Consider the following 20,966-nt stretch of genomic DNA (forward strand, 5'->3'; position numbering starts at 1 on the left):
TGTACATGTCCACATGTATAATCTGGGAGTTTCTCTGTGGTAGAAACAGAGGTGGGTTAAATGGTATGTCTGTGTTTAATTTGAAAGCATGGCCAAAGTTCTCCAGACAACGTCAGTTCACACTCTCACTGATGATGTATGAGTGAATTTGCTTCCCTCCAACTGCAAACAGATGTCTTGCTGTCAGTCTTGTTTGCTCTATGGTGATGATGACCATGCAGAGAAAGAAAGCAGGGTAAGGGAGCAGAGAGAGGCAGTGGTCCTAGTTTGGAAACCATTCTGAGGATTGTCTGCAGGGAGCAAGGAAGATACCGGGGAAAGGCATTTCAGAAAGGAAACAGCAAACATAGAAGTCCTGGGGCTGGAGGGTGGCTAGAGCAGAGAGAGAAAGGGAAGGTTGAGTTTGAGGAGTGGTGGGAGCGGATAGGCTGGGGCTTGAGGTCTCTGCGTAGATACCGGGTGTGATTCTGAGTGACGTAGGCAGCTGTCAGTGGCTTGGGAGCCAAGATGGGGCAATATACTCTCTTTCGTCTTAGAAGGGCCATTGTGGCTATTGTGTTGAGGAAAATCTGCTAGGGGAATGGGTAGTGGGGAAACTAGTTAGAAGGTTCTGATGGAACAAGAGGCAGATGGTAGACCAGGAGGGAAGCAGAAGAGGTCATGAGAAGTGATTGAATTGGCATCTATTTGAAGGTAGAGCCAAGAGGATTTGCTGAGAGATTATAGGTGTGTGCGCGTGTGTGTGTGCGTGCGCACACGTGCACACATGCACATGTGTTAGATGCCTAGACAGATGGATAGATACACGGATGGATAGATGCATGGATGGATAGATACATGAATGGATGGATGGATCAATACACAGATGATAGACAAGACAGATTGCTGATAGATAGACAGATGGAAAAGTGAATAAGAGACAGAGAGAGGAAGGCAGGGGACCTGCAAATTCGTGGCACAACTTAATGGGTGGGCGTGCCGTTGGATGAGATGAGGAAGAAAATGCAGTTGGATGAGATGAGAAAGAAGATGTGGAGCAGGTCTGGGGGAGCATCAGTCAGCTTGGCCACTGTCACAAATGTCAGAGACCTTGGGCTTAAACATAGACATTGATTTCTTGAAGGTCTTGAGGTTGGAGGTTCTGGATCCAGGTGCCAGCAGATTTGGGGTGGGGAGACCCTACTCCTGGCTTGCAGATGCCACCTTCTTGGGGTGTGTTCACCTGTCCTTTCCTCTGTGCATGCAAGCAGAGAGAAAGAGATTCTGGTGTCCCTTCCTCTTATAAGGACACCAATCCTGTTGGGTCAGGGCTCCACCCACATGACCTCATTTAGCCTTAATTACCTCTAAACATGGCCACACTGGGGGGTTAGAGCTTCCACGTGTGAATTTTGGAGGGGGCACAATTCAGGCCATAGCAGGCGGAAATCAAGTTTACTTTTGATAATGTTCAGTTTGAGATGTTCACCAGACCACCAGACTGAATGTTCAATTGGGCAGCTGGATTTAAGAGTCTGGAGTTCTAGGGGGGGTAAGATGGGGTAAATTTGGCAGCTGATTGCATGAAGTCAGCAGTTAAATCCACGGAGAGATTTAGCAAATGGCCTGGGGCATTTAGAGCGTTGGGGCAGATGGTCCTATCTCAGGGGTGCTGGACATGGAGGTGCCTACGTGTAGAACTGAAGGACCCCTTTCTTCTCAGGCCTCGGGGATCCTCTGTTCTTGATGGTTGAGCCATGAGTTCAGTGTTGCAGTCGTGCATTTCATCAGGCGCTCCTTGGGGCCGAGGCAGAAGGACTTCAGGCTGCTTAGCTCCATCTTCAGCCTCAGCGGACACTGGCCAGAACACTCCCCAAAGTGATCACATCTGGCATCTTCATTTATTATCCCAACTTCAATTCCCAGTTTCAAAAGAAGTTGGTGTAGGAAGACAGAAAGGAGAGTGTTTGGAGCTCTGGACAGGCAGCGGGGGGGCCAGGGGCCCTGTAGGGCATGGACTGCTGGCCGCTGTGCCCACCTCCTTGGACAAATGGGCTGCTGCTTGGAGGCCCGGGAATCTTCTTCCTTGTCTTGCTTCTCATTCCCAGCTATTGGTATTGTGAACGAGGTAACCCGTTGTCCAGGGGCCATCCTGGGAATCAGAGGAGGTTCAGCAGCATCCCTGGCTTGTGCCCGTGAGATGCCAATACCCACTTCTGATCATGACAGTCAGAACCGCCTCTAGACACACCCCAGGGAAAGCAACTATATGGTTTGGACCAATCAGGTTCCCAAAGACAAGAACGCTGCAGACGTATTTGGGTGGGATGTCTCCGGACAGCTTTTTCACCAGGTGGAGCAACCGGTGTGGTCGTCCTGAAACCAGGGACCTCTGCTGCATCCTGGCGTCTTCTTTCGTGATAAATCACACGGCATGCATCCCCAATTACGCAAATCAAACACGGTAATCACAGCTTAATAAAAATTAAAGTAGTTTACTCTCAACAAACGATTACCTTGCCATCCAGGCAAAAGAGACGACTTCTGGCCCACGCCCAGCCCGTATTTAGCAGCTGACTCCCGAATTGATGGCAGTCATATTTTAATATGAATTATTTGTACACAGCTTGAGGATTTCATCCAACACGAACCGTCAAACCGGGAAGGCTTAAAAACGGAATCTCTTTGCATAATTAACCAGCCAAGGGGACACGCTCTGAACGAAGTAAGACGTTGCAAACACTTAAGCCGGGCAGCTGGGGGCAGACTGGGCTGCGAGGCAATTAGTGGGGAAACTGTCCAGCCCACTGGCCCCAGCCTGGGGTGATTAAAGGATCCTTTGCTTCATCATTAGCCTCAAGGCCAGCTGCTGGCGCCGAGGGCTTGAATCTTGATAGGATCCGAGCAGATACACAGGGCACCTTCCCCAGAACACTTCTCCAGAGGATGCTGTGGACTCCGAGGAGGGGGCCGGGGCCGCGGGTAGCCCTGCTAGACCAGCGGTCTGTGTGGGCAGGTGGGGCCCTGGGCCAGGGGCAGAGGGACAGCCGTTCCCCGGGGGTCAGTTGCTGTGATTTTTCTCGCAGGAAGACACTTCTCTCAGGTCCCTCGTGGCTTTCAGGAAAAACATGGAGCAGAGAGCTGGTCCTGCAAACTGTTAGCTGAGTATTTACTACTCACACAGGAGGGTGCTGGATCTGGCCACCCCTTAGGGAGGCGGGCTGCCCGTGTGAGGGGTCTGTGGGGTGGGGCTGGGCTCCCCTCCAGCTGTGAGCCTGTGTCCTCACCTGTAATGCGGATGAATCACAGTCCCCCCACCCGCCTCTCTCTGCCACTCTCCCAGACCTCCTGCCGCCTCTTGTTGGATGAGCCAGTCGGAGCCAGAAGTGCAGGAGACTGGGTGCTGTGACCTTCAGGGTCAGCTCCCCAGGACCCAGGTGGCAGTGGACAAACCTGTGGGCAGTTGGTGAATATCAAGCCCACTGCTGGGCAGCGGGAGCACAGTGACCAGATGGGGTGGGGCGCCCGGCACTAAAGACCCTGCTGGGACTATGTAGACGGCCACACTCGTCACCAGAGCCAGGGAGGCCCTGTGCTGCCCCCACCCCTCTACTGGGAAAGGAATGAAACGCCTCCTTGCATGGCTTTTCACTCGGCAAGCAGTGGCAGGTTAGATGGTGATGTGTGGAAAGAATCTGGAGAAGCAGAACATTTTGTATTTATACAAGAAAGCTTTATTTGTGTTCCACATTTCACGCCACAGGCTCCTCCCCTCCCAGGCACACACTGTCTTCCGTGTCCAGCGGGCAACTAGGATGAGCATCCTTGACAAGCGAGGGTCCCAGAGCCCGCCTAGGCCACAGCCGGCTCTGCGGTTGCCCCGGGTGCTGTGGCTCTGGAGGATTTGCCCCCACAACGGACTTCCCAAGGCCTTGGGTTAGGGATCCTGGGTTCCTTAGTCTTCCTGCTCCGCGTGGATAAATCGATCACCACCCCCGCTCAGGTATAAGTCCAGGGCGGGGGTGGGTCTGTTGCATGGGGCGGGGGCACCTTCGGTGACAAGGGATTAAAGCCAGCTTCAAGAACTGGGAGCTCCAGCTCATCTACCACACATTGAACAGAACATGCAGGGAGGTCAGATTTGGCTTCCAAGGGAGCCCTGCCACGCTCGCCAATGCTGGAGCGCAGCAGAGCACACGAGCCGCTAGCTGGGCACTAATATCTCACGTCGTCAGGTAACTTTTAGCACCGTCCCATGCTGCTGGGGTGTGAGATGAACTCTAAATCTCAGCTGCCTGCACCAAGGGCTCCCCATCCTGTGGGTGACCAGGCGTGCCGACCAGGCCAGCACCCAATCAAAAGAGCCCCAGCCTGAGGATACATGAAAGGGTTACCACCTGGCATCCCCGGGACAGGAGGCCACTGATGGAGAAGTTAAGCAGCAGAGATACTGGAATGGTCTCCAAAGCAGAGGGAACCTTCTAGAAACTCACCTGGGCATGGCCTCCACTCCTCCCTAACACATGCCATTCATGCTGCGTCTCATGCTCCTAATGCATGATGCTCTCATGACCTCATCCCTGTGGCTGGAAAACCTCTTTCCTCAGATCTGTGTTTATTTCCTCAATAACAAGATTCAAAAGCCAAATTAATGCCATCAAAATTCTATCACGGAAGCTTGCAAGCAATAGTCCTCACACTGAGAAGGGTGGGAGAAGCCAGCACAGACCCCCTCTTGGCTTCATTACCAGGCTGATCTCTTGCCAAGTGACTTTTTCTGCCCGGAGTGCTCGGCTATTAGCAGCTTTTGCTCCTGTCTTTGGAGCTCCGTTTACCAATGCTGTCCTGTGGAGCTCAGATTTGCTTTTTCCTATTATTTTCCCTCAGATTTTTCAAAGCAGAGGAGAAAGGACTAAAAGGAAGGCAGGAATGGCAAAGGGTATCAGTAAATAAAAGCAGAGAGGCAGGACGACGTCCCTGGGTCCCCGCTTCGTCATCGTAAACGGCTTTCAGCACTCCCCTTAACTCCGTGCCCCTGGGATTCGGGGTGATCTGGGCTCTGGCTGGGCCGGGGCTCTGTTAAAAGCATTCATTCCAGAAGATAGGAGCACAACTCTGTGCCTCCACATTGATTGCGTGGAAATTGGCTGTGGGTACAGGCATTTGGTGGTTGATTCATTATTTTCAATCAAGCAGCTTGTCGGGCTGTTAGGGTACAGTCTCTGGGGTGTAGGCATGATCCAGTTAGGTCCATTACTGAGACACAACCCAAATTAACTGAACCATAAATGTTTTCCGTTAGTGGGCAGCTGGGGAGCGAGCACTTGAAAATCCAACAGGAGTTTTATTTTCCATGGAAACATATTGTGGTAAATGAGGAAGCTCGTAGTCCTCTGAGAGAAGCCCATGGAAGTAGGGGCTGGGGTGTATTAGGGAACCCCCACCTAGCTTCCCCTCTAGTCTCAAGAATTGGGGATTTCAACAGCTACCGTGTGATTCCACAGGGCAGTGGTGCCTCCAGGACCCTTGTGGTCCTCTGGGTTTTCCCAGGACCATCTGCACCTGCATTTTCATCCTGAGACGTCACTTAGGGTTTTCTTAGGGCATGTTTCAGAAAAACCCAGCCCCTCACCTCATATGGTTTAAAGCCTTCTTGTGAGTCCAGGCTCCTAACAGGACAGCCAGGATGGCACTTGCCTCTGGTGTGGCTTCATCAAGGCTCAGCGCTGTGGGCTCCCATCCCCATTTCCTGGTGTTGGAATCATTCTAGGCTGCCTTGAACATGTGCCTGCTGGAGGCTGTAGGCGGCTCTTGGGGCCGTACCTGTCCCATTTCGTATGGATAAGAATGACGCTAAACCAATGCTTCCAGAAGCACCCGCAGAAGCCAGAGAAGGCTCTGCCTGCCTGTGGTCCTCAGATAGCATGGGGATGGGACCTGTGATTGGCCACGCCGATCCTGGTGGGACTCCGGAGCCAGGCGTGATGTGGATGCTACCAGAGTAGAGGAGGGGTCCCTCCTGGGCAGTCAGGGCACAGGGAAGCATCGAATCCATCCCGCTATTCTCCACGCTCTGCAGGTGTGCAGGGCAATACCACTGGTCCTGAGGGGGCCTGAGGCTCGTTTATAGGTGGAAGACAAAACTTCCCAGAGTCACGAGTCCCTTATTGCTCCCCTCTGTCCACCATGTCTCCCTCCCCGGTTGGTGACAGGGCTCTGGTCCACCCTGAACTCCTCAGCCAAGGCCCTGGGTGGAGGTGGTCAGGGAATCAGGGGCAGACCTGGGCAGTCCCCTTCCAGGCAGCCCTCCTGCATTGTTGGGATGTGCGGGCTGCGGCAGGATGGCCACCCCCAGACTGCGGGGGCTATTCTTAATTTTGCTTCTCTTCACAAGCAGGTATTTGTTTCTCTTTTACAAGTTAATGTAAATATTAAATAAAAACACATAAATCCATTTTTTGTAAAAAATTCTAAAGCTATAAATCTGACCTCCCCCTCAATTCTTACCTCTTCCTCAGAGGCCACTCTATGGATCCTTCCAGACCTTTCCAAGCATCTCTCTGTCTTTTTTTTTTTTTTTTAGATATTTATTTATTTATTCATGAGAGACATAGATAGGCAGAGACATAGGCGGAGGGAGAAGCAGGCTCTCTGTGGGGAGCCTGATGTGGGACTGGATCCCAGGACTCTGGGATCACAACCTGAGCTGAAGGCAGATGGTCAGCCACTGAGCCTCCCAGGCATCCCTTTCCAAGCATCTCTATATGACATTTGTATTCTGTGTTACTTCCTCAGGACATCAAGTTTTGTGCCTTTTTTTTTTTTTTTTAAGATTTTTAAAATTTATTCCAGGGGGAAGGGGCAGAGGGAGAAGGAGAAGCAGACTCCCCACAGAGCAGAGAGCCTGATGCAGGACTAGATCCTAGGCCCTGGGATTGTGGCCTGAGCTAAAGGCAGATGCTTCGTCAACTGAGCCCCCCAGGCACCCCAAGGTTCGTGCTTTTAGTGCCTGTTCCGTGTGGTGTGACTTTGCCTTTTGCCTCAACAGCACTCATTTCAGGCCTGGAAGCTGGAAGCTGGTTCCAGCCTCTTTGGGCCCCAAAGGACCAGATGGGTCAGCGATGTGCCGTAGCTGGCCCGGGAGAATGGACACCCATGTGGGGGGCACAGAGCACACAGCTGCGGGTCTGGAGGGCATGCAGAGGGGAAAGGGCAGGTTTCTTCTGGGGGGGGTCAATGACTGTGGCCCCTCATGGGCCATATTGGCAGCTGGAGGTCCTCTTCCAGGGGCCATTTCCCAGTTTGAAAGCCCCCCTTGCCCCTCCCCCACGCTCCTCCCTTCCTTCCTTCCTGTATTATTTAGAGCTCTGCTCCTCCCAGGGCGCTGCTTGTCTGGGGCTGGGTGGTGAGTGCCAAGCCTTCGTGGGCCATCGACTATCCTAATTGTGGACTCCGAGTCTAGCGAGTCAGCAGTCCCGCGTGACAGCTAAGAGCAGCAGAGCCTCCTAGGTAGGCCCGCGGCAAATCAGGCCCCCTCCCTATGCTTCTGCTCTCTCCCTAACCTGGGAGGATCTTGGGGAGGGTCTTTGTGAACAAGGTGTCCCTGAGGAAGGGCAGACACCCCCTCTGGAGCACACCCCCAGGGGCAAACTGCCCCCTTGCTCAGTGCACAGGGTCCTCAGGGCAGAGTGGCCTCAAGTTCGGGTCCCAGATGGGGGCTGCGTTCTCCCAAAGTGTTTGCAGCCAGCCCTGCACTCGTGATGCAAGGTGGGTGCCCCCCTTACCCCCCAGCTCATGTCATGCCCTGCCCACATTGTCATCACAGATTTATTTTTTAATGTTAAAGTCAGTAGTGAGTTTTCCACAGCTGCTTGACAGGAAGGTCAACATTACGACTCCTTGAAGAAGTCCATGTTTTCCTCTGTTATTAGCACTGCTCCCTGCGTTGGCTCCTGTGCTGCCCTCCCCTAACCCCCTCCGGGGACAATGAGAAGAGCTCCCTCCTGGACAGCAAGGGTTTCTGTCTTGCTGTCAGCTCCTGGTCCAGAGGAGTGTCTACCTCCTCGCCTTCCAGCAAATGCTTGTTGAATGAGTGAGTCTGGTATAGCCCCTCCTCCCAGCCCCCTGCCTCTGCCTCAGGCCTTCCTCCCCTCCCGCCTGGGTCAGCCATAGTCCCTGGGATGGCCTTCTGCCTCTGGACTCTCCTACTTACTCAGGAGTAGTAAGGCTATTCCATATTTATTCCGGATTACTTCCTGAGGCTATCAAGTCGCAGGATCTGCTTGCATCTGAGGTCTATGTCTCGGAGACCTTTGCAGCCTCCAAAAGGATGGGGCTTCCCAGTGTCTGCATGTTGGGAGTAAATGCAACCTGTTGTTTTGGGAGGCTGCTTTGGAAAGCCCCTAGTCTTTGTGATGTGAGGCCAACACTTGCCCTCCTTCTTGGGGGAGAAGCTGGGCCAGTACAATCAAATACAAATGTGTACCTTTCCTTCCCAGGTGACAGGTGTGCTGTTTAGAAATTGGCTATATCCATACAGAGATGAAGAAAGGCCTTTATTCTTTAAATGTGGACTAGGGCAGCCTGAAAAGCATTATTCTTGCTTATTATTATGCCAGGCTGAGCTAAGGGTGTGTGCAGTGAACAGGTGAAGGTCAAGGATCACCTGGCCAAGCTCTGGAGTAGGGTGGGTAATACATGCCAACCACTGGCTGTAATGATCCCTTTAGACTTTGTGAGTCCTTGAAGCTCTGGGGGAGAAGTATGTGGTGGGAGGTGGGATTTCCTGTCTGCAAAGGGACGAGAGGACAAACATTATTATTTGAGCATTTTTGGACATGTGTCTCCAAGGCTGGAGAGCCTGGGGGACACGAGCAGGTCACTCCCCACACCCCGAACAGCTTTGACGATGCCCTTGCTGGCACATCAAAGCAGGATTCTTTAGCAAGCCTTGCCTAGTCCCTCACAGACAGGCTTCCTCTGTCATTTCTCTATTTTCCATTTCATTGGTTTCTGCCTTTGTCCTCATTTAGTCCTCTATTAGCGTCTTTTCTACTTAAAGTGAACCATAGGTTGTTTATTTTAGCTCTTTCTTCGTTACAAGATAAGAATTTAAAATGATAAATTTCTGCCCTAAGCATTGGTTAGCTGGATAGCTCAAATTCTGATATATTTTCACTATCATTAAATTTTAAATATTTAAAGATTTTCCTTCAGTTTTCTCTGACCCACAGATGACTTAGAAATGTCTTGTTTAATTTCTAAATATTTAGCTTAGACAGAATTTCTTATTGAATTTATTTCTAACTCAATTCTTTTGTGGTCAGAGAATCATCTCTCTATGATTTTAGAGCTTGTAAATTTATTAATATTTATTTTATGGCTCAGCATAAGGTCTATCTTGTTAAACATTTTTTAAAAAGAATATATATTCTGTGTTGTTGGGAACAGTGTTCTGTAAATATTGTCAATGATCGATAGAGTTGCTCTAATTATCTTTGTCATTAATAAATTTTTGCTGTAGTTATACTACCAATCGATGAGGAAGTGGCATTATAATCTATTATTATTGCTTACTTGATTTCTTCCATTATTTTTATTATTTTGTTCCTTGTGGATTTTGAAACTCTGATATTAGGCACATACACATTTGTGATTGCTCTGTCTTCTTTATGGAATGATTCTTTTATCATTATGAAATGTTCTTTTTGAAGAGCATTGTCTGAAATCCTTTTTATGATATTAATATAACTAACTCAACCTTTTTATATATATTTATTTTTCATTCAATTTATCTTTTTTCTATTGATTTTCAACTTTGTCCCTCTCCATGATGTGTGTGTCTTTTAAACAGCATATAGTTGAGCCTTGCTTTTTTTTTTTAAGCATTCTGAGATCCACTGCCTTGTAAATATTAGGTTTAGCCCATTCACATTTAATGTAATCATTGATAGGGTTGAATTTAGGCTTACCAATGTTATTTATTTTTTGTTTGTTCTCTTTTTTTGTTCTTCTGTTCCAGCTTTCCTGTCTTTCTTATTTGAATATTTTTAGAATTCCATTTTAATATACCTACTGACTTTTTAGATGTTATTTCTTTTTTTTTAAGGTGTTGCTCTAGGAGTTAGATTATCCACATTTAACTTTTGAAGTCTGCTTAAAGTTGACATAGTACAATTTCATGAGTGATATGGAAATGTTACCACTTTATAGATGCATTTAGCATTCCCTACCACCCTTAATACTCTAGTCCTTATAAATATACATGGATGTACATTATAAACTCCAGAAGACAGTGTTGATTTTTGCCTAAACATTTATATTTTTAAAAATATAGAGGAAGAAATAGTCTTTCATATTTACCCGGCTCTTTACTACATGTCATCCTCTTTATTCCTTCCTGAAAAACCAAATTTATCCCTGGCATTATTTTCCTGTCCTCCACCTTGACAACTTCCCTTGATATTTTAATAGTACAGGTATGCTGGCAGTGAATTGTTTCTTTTCTTTTATTTAAGATTTTTTTTATTTCCTTTTAATTTCTGAAGGCTATTTTCTGTGTCTATACATATATATTCTCTGTTGACAAGTTTTTTTCTCCCTCCCAGGATTTTAAAGATGTTGGTTCCACTGTCAAATGGAAAAACTACATTGATTCTGACAAGACATCTTCAGTTATTTTAATTATATTTCCCATGTATGTAGCTTATTTTTTGTCTCTGATTGTTTCTAAGATTCCTACTTCATATTTGTTTTTCAGCAGTTTGATTATTACGTGCCTAGGAATGGTGTTCTTTGTATTTATTTGTGGTTTGCTAAACTTCCTGAAAATGTATATTTATGTCTTTCATCAAATTTGGGAAGTTGTTAGACATTATTTCTTCAAATATTTTTCTACTCATTCTTTCTCTTGTCTCCAATTATATTTTAAAGTCAGTCTCCAAGGCATTGTTCATTTATTTTCTAATATTTTTCTCTTTATTCTGTAGAATGGATAATTTATATTGATCTATTTTCAGCTTCATTGACTTTTTTATTGATCATTTCCATTCTGTTATTAAATCCATCCATTAAATTTTTACTTCACATATTCTAATTTTCAATTCCAAAGTTTCCATTTGATTTGTTTTTATATATTGGCTTCTCTGCTGAGAGTCCCTATCTTTCCAGTTGTTATCAGAGCGTTTATTTTACCTCCTCGAGCACAGTTACAAAACCTGCTTTTCAGTCCTTGTCTGACAATTTTAACATCTAAGTCATCATGGAGCTGGTCTCTGTTGATTATCTTTTTACTTGAGAATGAGTCCCACTTTCCTGGTTTCCTTTTATGCTGAGTAATTTTGGATGGTATCCTGGACATCATGAATACTGTGCTGAGACTGGTTTCTGTTATAGTTCTTTAAGAAGTATTATTGTCTAGGCTTAACAAGCAATTAGCATGGATGGACTCAAACCACAACTTTCACCTATAGGTAATAGTAGTTGATTTCAGTTCAGTCCTTTGTTTTTCCTGTTTTTTTTCCCCTTTGGGTTGTTTGCAGTTTGCAGCACACACAGCAGTTTAAAGTTTGGTCAAAGACCCAGCTGGCATTTACATGTAGAGTCTGGGGCTCTCCTTCTTTTGCTATATTCCTTATGAGTTTCCCTACTCACTCTCCAGCACCTGTGGTCACACTGGCTTTTTCTTTTCCTGGGCAGAGAGATGATGGGTTTTCTATCAGAGCTTTAGCTCACTGCACATTGCTGGAATTAACACAAAGATGAGGGACTTATGGTGTACAGTTTCTTCTTCCATGTTCAGACTCCCTTCTAAAATTTTCTTGCTTTTGTTCACTTTCTTTAGCTTTCATGTAGGTTTTTTTTTTTTTTTGAGACTTTTAATTATTTTCTGTGGAAAGGTTGGTCTACTGGGAATTTATTTTACTATACAATCTTAATAAATATTTATTTCTCTTGTTTTATTTTTTCTTTACATAGTTTTTGTATTAGTTTTGTCTTTGGCCCCCAGGGGGATGGTGAAACATGGATCCAATTCTGCCAGTTTTGGAATTGGGCTGGGAAGAAAGGGTTGCGAAGGATAATATGGGAATATGAGAGAGTAGAAAGTGCTGGTTAGGTGGCACTTGAGCCCCTGCTTCAAACACAGAAACTTAGAATTTTTTGCTATTTTACATATAGTCATCTGAAGTAAGATTTTATTGTAAAACTGTTATTGACTAAAATATATTCTAAAGTCATTTGTCTGAATATTCTCTGAGTTCTGATGCCCTGAGAAACTTGACTGGCTTCAAGGGGCTTTAGCCTTGCTGTGTTAGAACCCTGGTTCCTGAGCCAGAATGACCTGCATTTGGATCCCATATTGCCATATACTGGCTGCATAGCATGGGGTTTCTGCATGATACTCCTCCATTTCTTCATCTTTAAGATGGGGATAATCATACCCCCTTATAAGATGGTATAAAAGTCTGGGGAGATGGTGAATATTTAGGCTTTGGCCATGGCATGACTTACGGTAAGTGTGTGTCATGAGCTGAATGTTTGTGTCTCCCAAATTCATATATTGAAACCCTAACCCTCAATGTGATGGTATTTGGAGATGGGGCCCTCATGATGGGATTAATGCCTTATAAGAAGAGACACCAGAGCACTCTCTCTGGCATCTGAGCACACAGTGAGAAGGCAGCTGTCCATAAACCAGGAAGTCATCCCCACCAGCATTTGATCATCCTGGTTCCCTGATCTTATACTTCCAGGCTCTGGAACTATGAGATATAAATGTCTGTTGTTTAAACTATGCTCTTTTGTTATGGCAACCTGAGCGGACTAAGATAGTGTGTGTGCTACTGATCAGTATTAATCATCAAAGTGTATGTGGATGCTTCTGTGTAAAGGCATTGGAGGGTTTGGTGAATTTCAAGAGAGAACAAAAGAAGGACTCCTCAGCAGTTCTATAGAGAAGGTTGTGTCCTTATAATACTGATGAAGCTTTTGCCAGGAGCTCAGGGGACAGAAGCTCTTCATTCATTATCAGAGATGTGGAAGCTGATACTTGGTCACTTCAGAATTGACAATCATGCGTCCCATTAGTGATAGCTCCTAGTTTCCCAGGATGGTCTTATCAGGGAATTTGCCTCTACAATAGGTCACCTCCCAGGATGCAGCATATAGAAAATCTGGATTTAGAAAACCAGGTTGTGAGGGGGCAATTTCATGTACAAAAAGACTTCTCATATGTCCCAATCCAAAGAGCTAGCTTTCTTTTAATGCCCTAGAAATAAACTGGTGTTAAGGATTTGAGCATTTTAGGGAATGCATCTAACCCAAGTCAGCTGTCCTGTTGTTGAGATGGGGTATATATGGAGGTGAAAAGGGTGCTGTGCTGCATCTGCATTCTTGAGAAGGCTCTGGTGAAATTCAGCAGGAGGTGCTGTTGGGAGGCCAGGAGAAAGGAGATGTCCTTGTTGGGTTGGCTGCTTGTCCAGGTCCAGTGCATTGCAAGGTCATCATCAAATGTGATTTTCCAAGTGCCACCTCATTGCTGCCGGCACAAATGAGACCGAGAGATTATTGGAAATCTATATGAAAGTCTTGTCCTATGTCAGGCTCTTTCCTTTCTATCCTCTAAGCAAAGGAAAGCTAACTGGACAGGGAGCAGGGAAAATGTTTTGCTGTGGCTCAAACCTTTAAATCTTTTGTAGCTCAGAGGTTTGTCCTCATTTGCAAAGCAGGATTTAAACTTTGTGTGGGTAGAGGTGGGATGTGTGGGGAGAAGGAAAGTCAGCCTCTAGGCTTAGCCCCAAGAGACCCTCTCATCAATTGAAGCTAACACCTGGTGGTCCATACTCTAACTTACCCTGATGATTTTCATTTTGTTCAACACCCAACATTTCCTAATATAAATAAATATTTTTTTCCTGGACTCAAAAGGGGGAATTTGCTGAATTTCAGGTCTGAGTTAACCACCCCTTTGCCCAAAGGGCTCCAGAATCTGCAATCTCTTAGAGAGGATGCAAAATCTGACTAATGCTCTTCTGCATCAACAAAAGTCTCCGATAAGTATTTTTTGTTTGTTTTTAAAGATTTAATTAATTAATTAATTAATTAATTAATTAATTAATGATAGACACAGAGAGAGAGAGAGAGAGGGGCAGAGACACAGGCAGAGGGAGAAGCAGTCTCCATGCTGGGAGCCTGATGTGGGACTCGATCCTGGGACTCCAGGATCACACCCTTGGCCAAAGGCAGGTGCCAAACCACTGAGCCACCCAGGGATCCCCTTTTTTGTTTGTTTTAATTAAAATCAGCCCCTCTTTCTGGCAAGACCAAGCCATGTGAGGTACTCTTCGTAAAGCTAAAGTCTTCCACTGCCCTCCTGTGACCATGCTTGCATGAGAGGTGATTGTGGGGGCTCTTACTGCCCCTTTTGCTATTGTTTAATTTATAACCATGGCAACAGGGTTTGGTGTTTGTCCCTTTGTGGACAGTCTGGGGAAGGGAGGTCCCGGGTCCAGACAGAGGCAAGATCTTGGTCTGCTCTACATGGTTTGAGAAGGTCCGGGTCTTGGGGCAAGCTAGGGACCTAAGGGAAGGAGAAAAATGTAACTGGTGGGTGAGAAGTTAGAGTATCCTGCCTGGGATATCTCTCAGACAAATGGGTTCTCAAGAAAGGCTGCAGAACTGGCCCTCTGCAGCTAGTACATAACAAGCACTAAGTGGTTGATGAAGAATACATGAGTAATGAATGAATGAGGTGGGATTCTGACACATTTACCTTTCATCTACCTCATGTCCTGGCTCAGGGCAAGGCACATAGAAAGTTATTGGTAAATCTTGAATTAATTAAGGGCTGCCTTAGGCCCTGCAGAAATTCTGGAATTTGGAGCCTTTGCCATGCTGGAGGCTATGCACATGCCTCAGGCTGCAGCTTTGGCTCCTCAGATGGAAGCAGAAAGGCCCAAGCCTTCTCCATCTGCTTTTGAACCGTAGAACTGGTGGAGGGAACACACCTGAGTTGATTTGCCCTCAGGAAGTTTCCAGCCCCTTTTTTGCCAGTCCTGTTGTGAATGCTAACCTAAACTCTGACTCATTGTCTCAGACCCTACAGGGTAATGGGAACTGAACAAATACACTGATTCATAACAAGGAATCCATGGTGTTGTGGAAGTACAGGTATTACTCTTCCACAGTAGGAATAGTTGGGAAGATCTAAAAAATTTTCAGGGAGAGTATTGAGGTGATATTTTTACCATGGCCATAGGCAAGGATATATTTCAGGACAGGTTTGGCAGTCTTAAAGCCATTCATAGCACATAGCATTGTGCATTAGGCAACCCAGAGCTTTTCCTTCCATCTGACCCAAATTCCTACTGCTCAGGGGTGGATGAAGACAAGCACAAGTTTCTTCATGTTTGTTTGTTTGCTTTTTAAGATTTTAATTTATTTATTAGAGATAGAGGGTGGGGGAAGGAGCAGAGGGAGAGGGAGAAGCAGACTGCCCACAGAGCAGGGAGCCCAATGCAGAGCTCAATCTCAGGACCCTGAGATCATGGCCTGAGCTGAAGGCAGATGCTTAAGTAACTGAGCCACTTAGGCTCCCCTCTCCACATTTGTTTCTTAAGTTGGCCTTCACTATAGAGCCTGAGGAGCGACTCCACCTGAACTAATTTTTCTCCAGGCAACTTCATGGAAACAAAGTTTTATGTGGCAGATAATGAGAAGTGCAGCTGTAAAATCCTAAAGGAATGAAAATAATTTCCGAAGAGATCCTGAAAATCTGTTAGAATGAGAAAGTCACATTGATTCTCTCAATTATGATGAGGAACATGCATCTGTAACATGCATTTTAATAGGCATTAAAGACATTTTAATGAGAAAACAATTTAAAAGTTGATAAACATGTGTCTTTTGTTGGTATGCAGCAGAGATTTTTTTTTTTTTTAGGGTGGAGCGATGGGGGTTTGGAGGATCATTAACACCAGGTTACTTTATTAGGTACTGTGTTGTTCTGAATATTTTAGCAGCTGAAGTTCAGACTGGGTGCATGAGGATTTGGGTGTGACTATGTATAGGGTCTGATGTTGAGGGAAGAATGAGAATGTCTGTTTTAGAGGTAGACTGATGTCAAACCCCAGCATGCTGGTATCCAGTAGCCAATACCACATGCCTCAAAACACTCATTATTCCTGCTCAAAACAATGTGGGCTTGAGAAGAAGGCAAAGAAGTCTGAGAATGTAGTCTCACAGAAACACGGGCCTGGTTGAGGAGAAAACTGTAGGTTACCTGGTGTGGAAAATCAGTTGCCTTTTAGGGCTCTGTCTTTGGAAACATTTTTGGCCAGAATTTTGTCTCTTGATGCAGTCATTGTACCAACTCTGGTTCTGAGAAAGGAGTAACAGCTGGTCTAATCCTGGATGTTGGCTGGTTCTGTGGCTGACCAACTAGATGTGGCATGTGACTATTGCTTCTTAGAGGTTTCATCCACCAGTTGTGTGGCAGTTAATAATAGCAGCTTAGTTATTCAGACTTACAACATGCCAGACACCATGTTCAACATCCTACATGGAGTCCAAGTAGGGCTTAGCTGGGTTCTCTGCACAGGGTCCCACCAGGCTGCAGTCATGGGGTCAGTTGAGCTGTGTTCTCATCAGAGGCTTGACTGAAGAGGGATCAGTGCTCACTTTTCCTTAGGCGGTTGGCAGAATTTATAGCCTTGCAATTACAGGATTCATGGAGACTTTCTTCTTCATGGCCATCAAAAGCAAGCCTGCTGCTTGGAACTTCTGATTTCAGGGAGGGCTCCTGCCCCTTTTTAAAAGGGTGCCCTTGATTGGGCTAAGCCCATCCAAGGTAATATCCCTTCTGATGAACTCAAAGCTGATTAAGGATCTTACTTACATTTGAAAAGTCCCTCTATGTTTGCCACATTCTACTTATTAGAAGTAGGTCACAAGTCTCACCCACATTTAAAGGGAGGGGACCACACACAGGCAAGGATATTGGGGAGCAGTAGTCAGTGAGGTCACTCCAGGGTGTGTTCAGGATAATTCCAATACAATCTAATGAGCTGGATGCTGTTACTGTTATCATTCCACCAGTGAGGAAACCAAGGCTTGCAAAGATAAAGTTGCTTGTATAAGGTCACCCAGCTAGACATTGGTTGAGCTGGGATTCAAACCCAAAATGTTTGATTCCAGAGTCCTTCATGGTAATATCCTGTGTTTCCCTGGTTAGAGAATAATGAGGCAGAAAAGCTCCATGACAGAGGCCATAAGGACTCTGTCATATGTAATGGGTATCATAAAAATATAAGGGTGAATTTGCTCATTGGCGTAAGCAAGTACTGAATAAACATTAACCACCTGGTTATTCTCATGTTTTATTTTTTTTTAACCACAGAAATAACGTTTAACAGAATTTCTTTGCCTGGTAGAAATACACAGTAGCTGGAGTGAGAAAGCACACAGGAGTCAAGGTTAACAAAAGCTTACATAAAGGACTGCTCAAACTATATTTCATTGTTGATCTTGAAAGAATCAGGATGACATATTCATTTAGCAGCCCTAGGCTTTTCCCACACATTATCTCAGATTGTCTTCCAAGCATTCATCTGAGCATTACCATCATTTCCACAGTAAAGGTGGAGAAATAGGAAGGTCATTGAGGGTTGAGTGACTTGTGCCAGGTCACACAGCTAGTAAGTTGCAGAGGTAAAGTTTGAACCTGAGTCCAGAGTTAGCACACTGCTCAGTTTTGGTGCATGGCAGTCATGATGAGCTGTATTCTATAGTACAACTATGACTTGTGTTTGAAGAACCTGAGTTTCTTGAGGTCTGGACCCATCTTTGTACCCTGTGCCTTGCAGGATCTGGCATAGCTGGCTGACCCATTTACTAAAACCTGAGTTCCCAGCTTGTCATGGAGGTACTATTGAGTAGGTACGGGGACCTAAGAGTCAATTAGAAACCAGCCTGCTGCATACACAGCTCCATGTCCATCCCAACTTGGGTCCAAAGGTTCTACTCCTCCAAGCTGGGCAATGGTGGAGAAGTGCTATCTCAAAGGGGTGCTGAACAATGGCTGTGCACACTGATGTCAGGTCACCAGTCAGCTCAGGTTTATGCCCCCCCATAGGGATCGGGGGTGGTCGTCTTCTCAGCCTTAGCCATGTCATTGGAGTTTGTGTTTGTTTCCCTTCTTCTGGGCAGGTGGTTCATGGAGTAGGGATATGAGTCATGGTTTCATCTTACCTTTTGGTGGGGATCAGACCAGCACACTTTTTTGCCCCTTAAGCTTCATAGTCATGTCATAGACCTGCCTCTATCTGCGCTCTTCTCTGTGTGTTTTGGACCATGGCAGTGGTTGCTGAGATGGGTCTCAGGACCAGAAAGTCACAGCTCCATCATCCCTGGCTTTTAAACCTCTCTCCCACACAAGGATCCAACTTTTTCTTTCCTTCACCTACAAGAAATTAGAGCCATCAATAACTTTCTAAATCAGGCAATTACCACTTCACTCCAGATTCCTTCCTGAGTCCTGAGAGGGACCGTGAGAGCTTTGGCAGGTAGGGTGTGGGAAGAGCAGCAAATTGACTGCAGAAGAAAATCAGGGCATTCATTGAAGATGCATTTTTCGCATGAAGAAATGTTCAAGAAAGGGCACCTTTTAGAATCTGTGGGAACATGCTTGAGGTCTACAAGAAAGGTTTGTGAATCACAAAACTGGGCAGTGGCTTATGATCGATCTGGTTTAAATGCATCTCTCCACAGAGCTGCCAGACACATGAGCTATTGTAATTATACTTTCAGGAGCTAAATCCCCCAGTTTCACATATTTTATAGGGAGCACAGTTTCCTCTGTCGCTCTTGCTTTCATTCCCTCTCTCCCTCTCCTCCTGTGTCTAATTTTTTTGTGCCTGAGAAAGATGTAGACATCACAGAGAATTAACTACATTTGGGGAGGTGACTTGTGTATCCAGCTTTACAAATCGCCCAAAGCAATCCTGCTTTCTGGATTCTTGCGTGTAGATGTTTCTCTAATGACCGCTCTGCGCACAGATTCTATTAACCTCAATCAGCAGCTTCCCAAGTAGACGCAGATCTTTTCATGCCAGAGATTTCTGTCTTATCCTTCTTAGGAGCTGCTACAGCTCCAGGTGCAATATCTGATTCACAAAGGGCTGCATAAATATTTGTTGGTCAATTTAAAACAGACTCAGATGAAATAGGATGTCAGAAACAGGAGCAGTTGGTATTGGTGAAATAGTTTAATATCTCAACTCCTTAACATGGTATATCAATCTGCAAGATTCCCAAGCATCCTGTGAAGGAATTTCTACTACTGTAGACATACGCACATGGTGTGCATAGGGCATTGCTGGAAGAATATTACAGTACTAGCATTGGGTTAACATTTAGTACCTCCCATGTACTATGAAGGGGCATGTGCTGCTCCTTGGCTCGCCCAATGTCCATTCCCTCCAGTTTTTTTTAAGTACCTAATACAACTTTAATAAATGTTTGTTGAGTAAATCGATATAAAACAACAACCATCAAATTATACAAGCAATCATCTGATTTATAGAAAGATGCAACAATACTTAAAATGATACAAAATACTGATTTCAAAACATCAAAAAATGAGTATATTTAACCATACTCAGCTCGTAACAGAGCAAATGGGTAAGAAGAATAATTCATACTATAGCATATTGCTAATATGAACTGGCAACAGAAAAAGTTGATATAAGAAGGCAGATAAACTCTGTCTTTTAAGAATTAGAACCGAGGGGCTCCATAATCATCTGGCATCCACTTAATGTTGTATCTATGGTTAGAAATGTACATGATGGGGGGCAGCCCGAGTGGCTCAGCAGTTTAGCATGACCTTCAGCCCAGGGCCTGATCCTGGAGACCCTGGATCAAGTCCCATGTCAGGCTCCCTGCATGGAGCCTGCTTCTCCCTCTGCCTGTGTCTCTGCCTCTCTCTGTCTCTCTGTGTCTCTCATGAATCAATAAATAAAATCTTAAAAAAAAAAAAGAAATGTACATGATGAGAACTCCAGGGATCTTCTAGATCCTTCGTTTAAGGTCCCGGTCAACTGTGGCCACAATGTAACATTTGTGCTGAGTTACTCTCTGTACTAAGCAGTCATCTGCACAAGTTCCTTTGTGTGTGCATGGCAATTGTTCAAATCTTGGATCCTTGGCAATCCTTAGAGGCACTCGATACTTTGCCCCAGTTTCTCAATTTCAGCCATTACACAGTCAGTTATACAAGGGATACACTTGGCATACAGACAGTCCATCATTGAGTGTACTAAGTCAAGTTTGGCTTTCATGGAAAAGTTGATAAAGTTGGTATCAACCAGGATGTGATAAGGTGGGCCCAGCTGTGTGTTATATTGGAAGAATAAGCAGGAAGGATGTTGGGGGACTTCTCTTTCCTTGAGTGCACTGGGATCTTTCTTTTCTTTCTTTTTAGGTTTTAATCTATCTTTCTCTTTAAGCCTCTGATCTCGGAGACTAAGCATTTGCTTCATGGTTGCATACTTGCTTTCTTTTGCTTTCCCATGTTCATGCCGCACTCTTGTTTCTTCTGGAATCCAGTTTTTAAATCAAAGAATCTTGGTTTATTCATGTGACATGTGCCCAATTGGAACTCAAGTCACACAACCTACTTTCAGTCAATGAGACCCAAATGAAAGTTACTGGGGAGAGTTACTGGAGAGAGACCCTCCCAAACAAAAATGCAAGGACATGCTGAGGGAAGAAGCTTTTTGCCCTTCACCTCTTTAACCTTCTCTTTAATTTCTGCCTGGAAACTGGAAGTAATTCCTGGAGGCACAGCAGCCAGTTTAGGGCAATGAGCATAAAAGCCAGAGTAAAGGTGGTGGAGCAGAAGAGAGAAGAACCAGGCGATGTCTTAGACGTCACTGCCGATCATTCCCCCAGCTCAGGACCTCCCATTACTGTTGCATGAGTTATGTTAA

General features: G+C 45.5%; 1 pseudogene; it reads right to left on the minus strand.

Annotated features, from left to right (window-relative positions):
* Window positions 1–19,752: 19,752 nt before the first annotated feature.
* LOC100687688 lies at window positions 19,753–20,540 on the minus strand (annotated as a pseudogene).
* Window positions 20,541–20,966: the final 426 nt, after the last annotated feature.

Source organism: Canis lupus, chromosome 5 (genome assembly GCF_011100685.1).
Source record: "Canis lupus familiaris isolate Mischka breed German Shepherd chromosome 5, alternate assembly UU_Cfam_GSD_1.0, whole genome shotgun sequence".
Classification (NCBI taxonomy): Eukaryota; Metazoa; Chordata; class Mammalia; order Carnivora; family Canidae; genus Canis; species Canis lupus.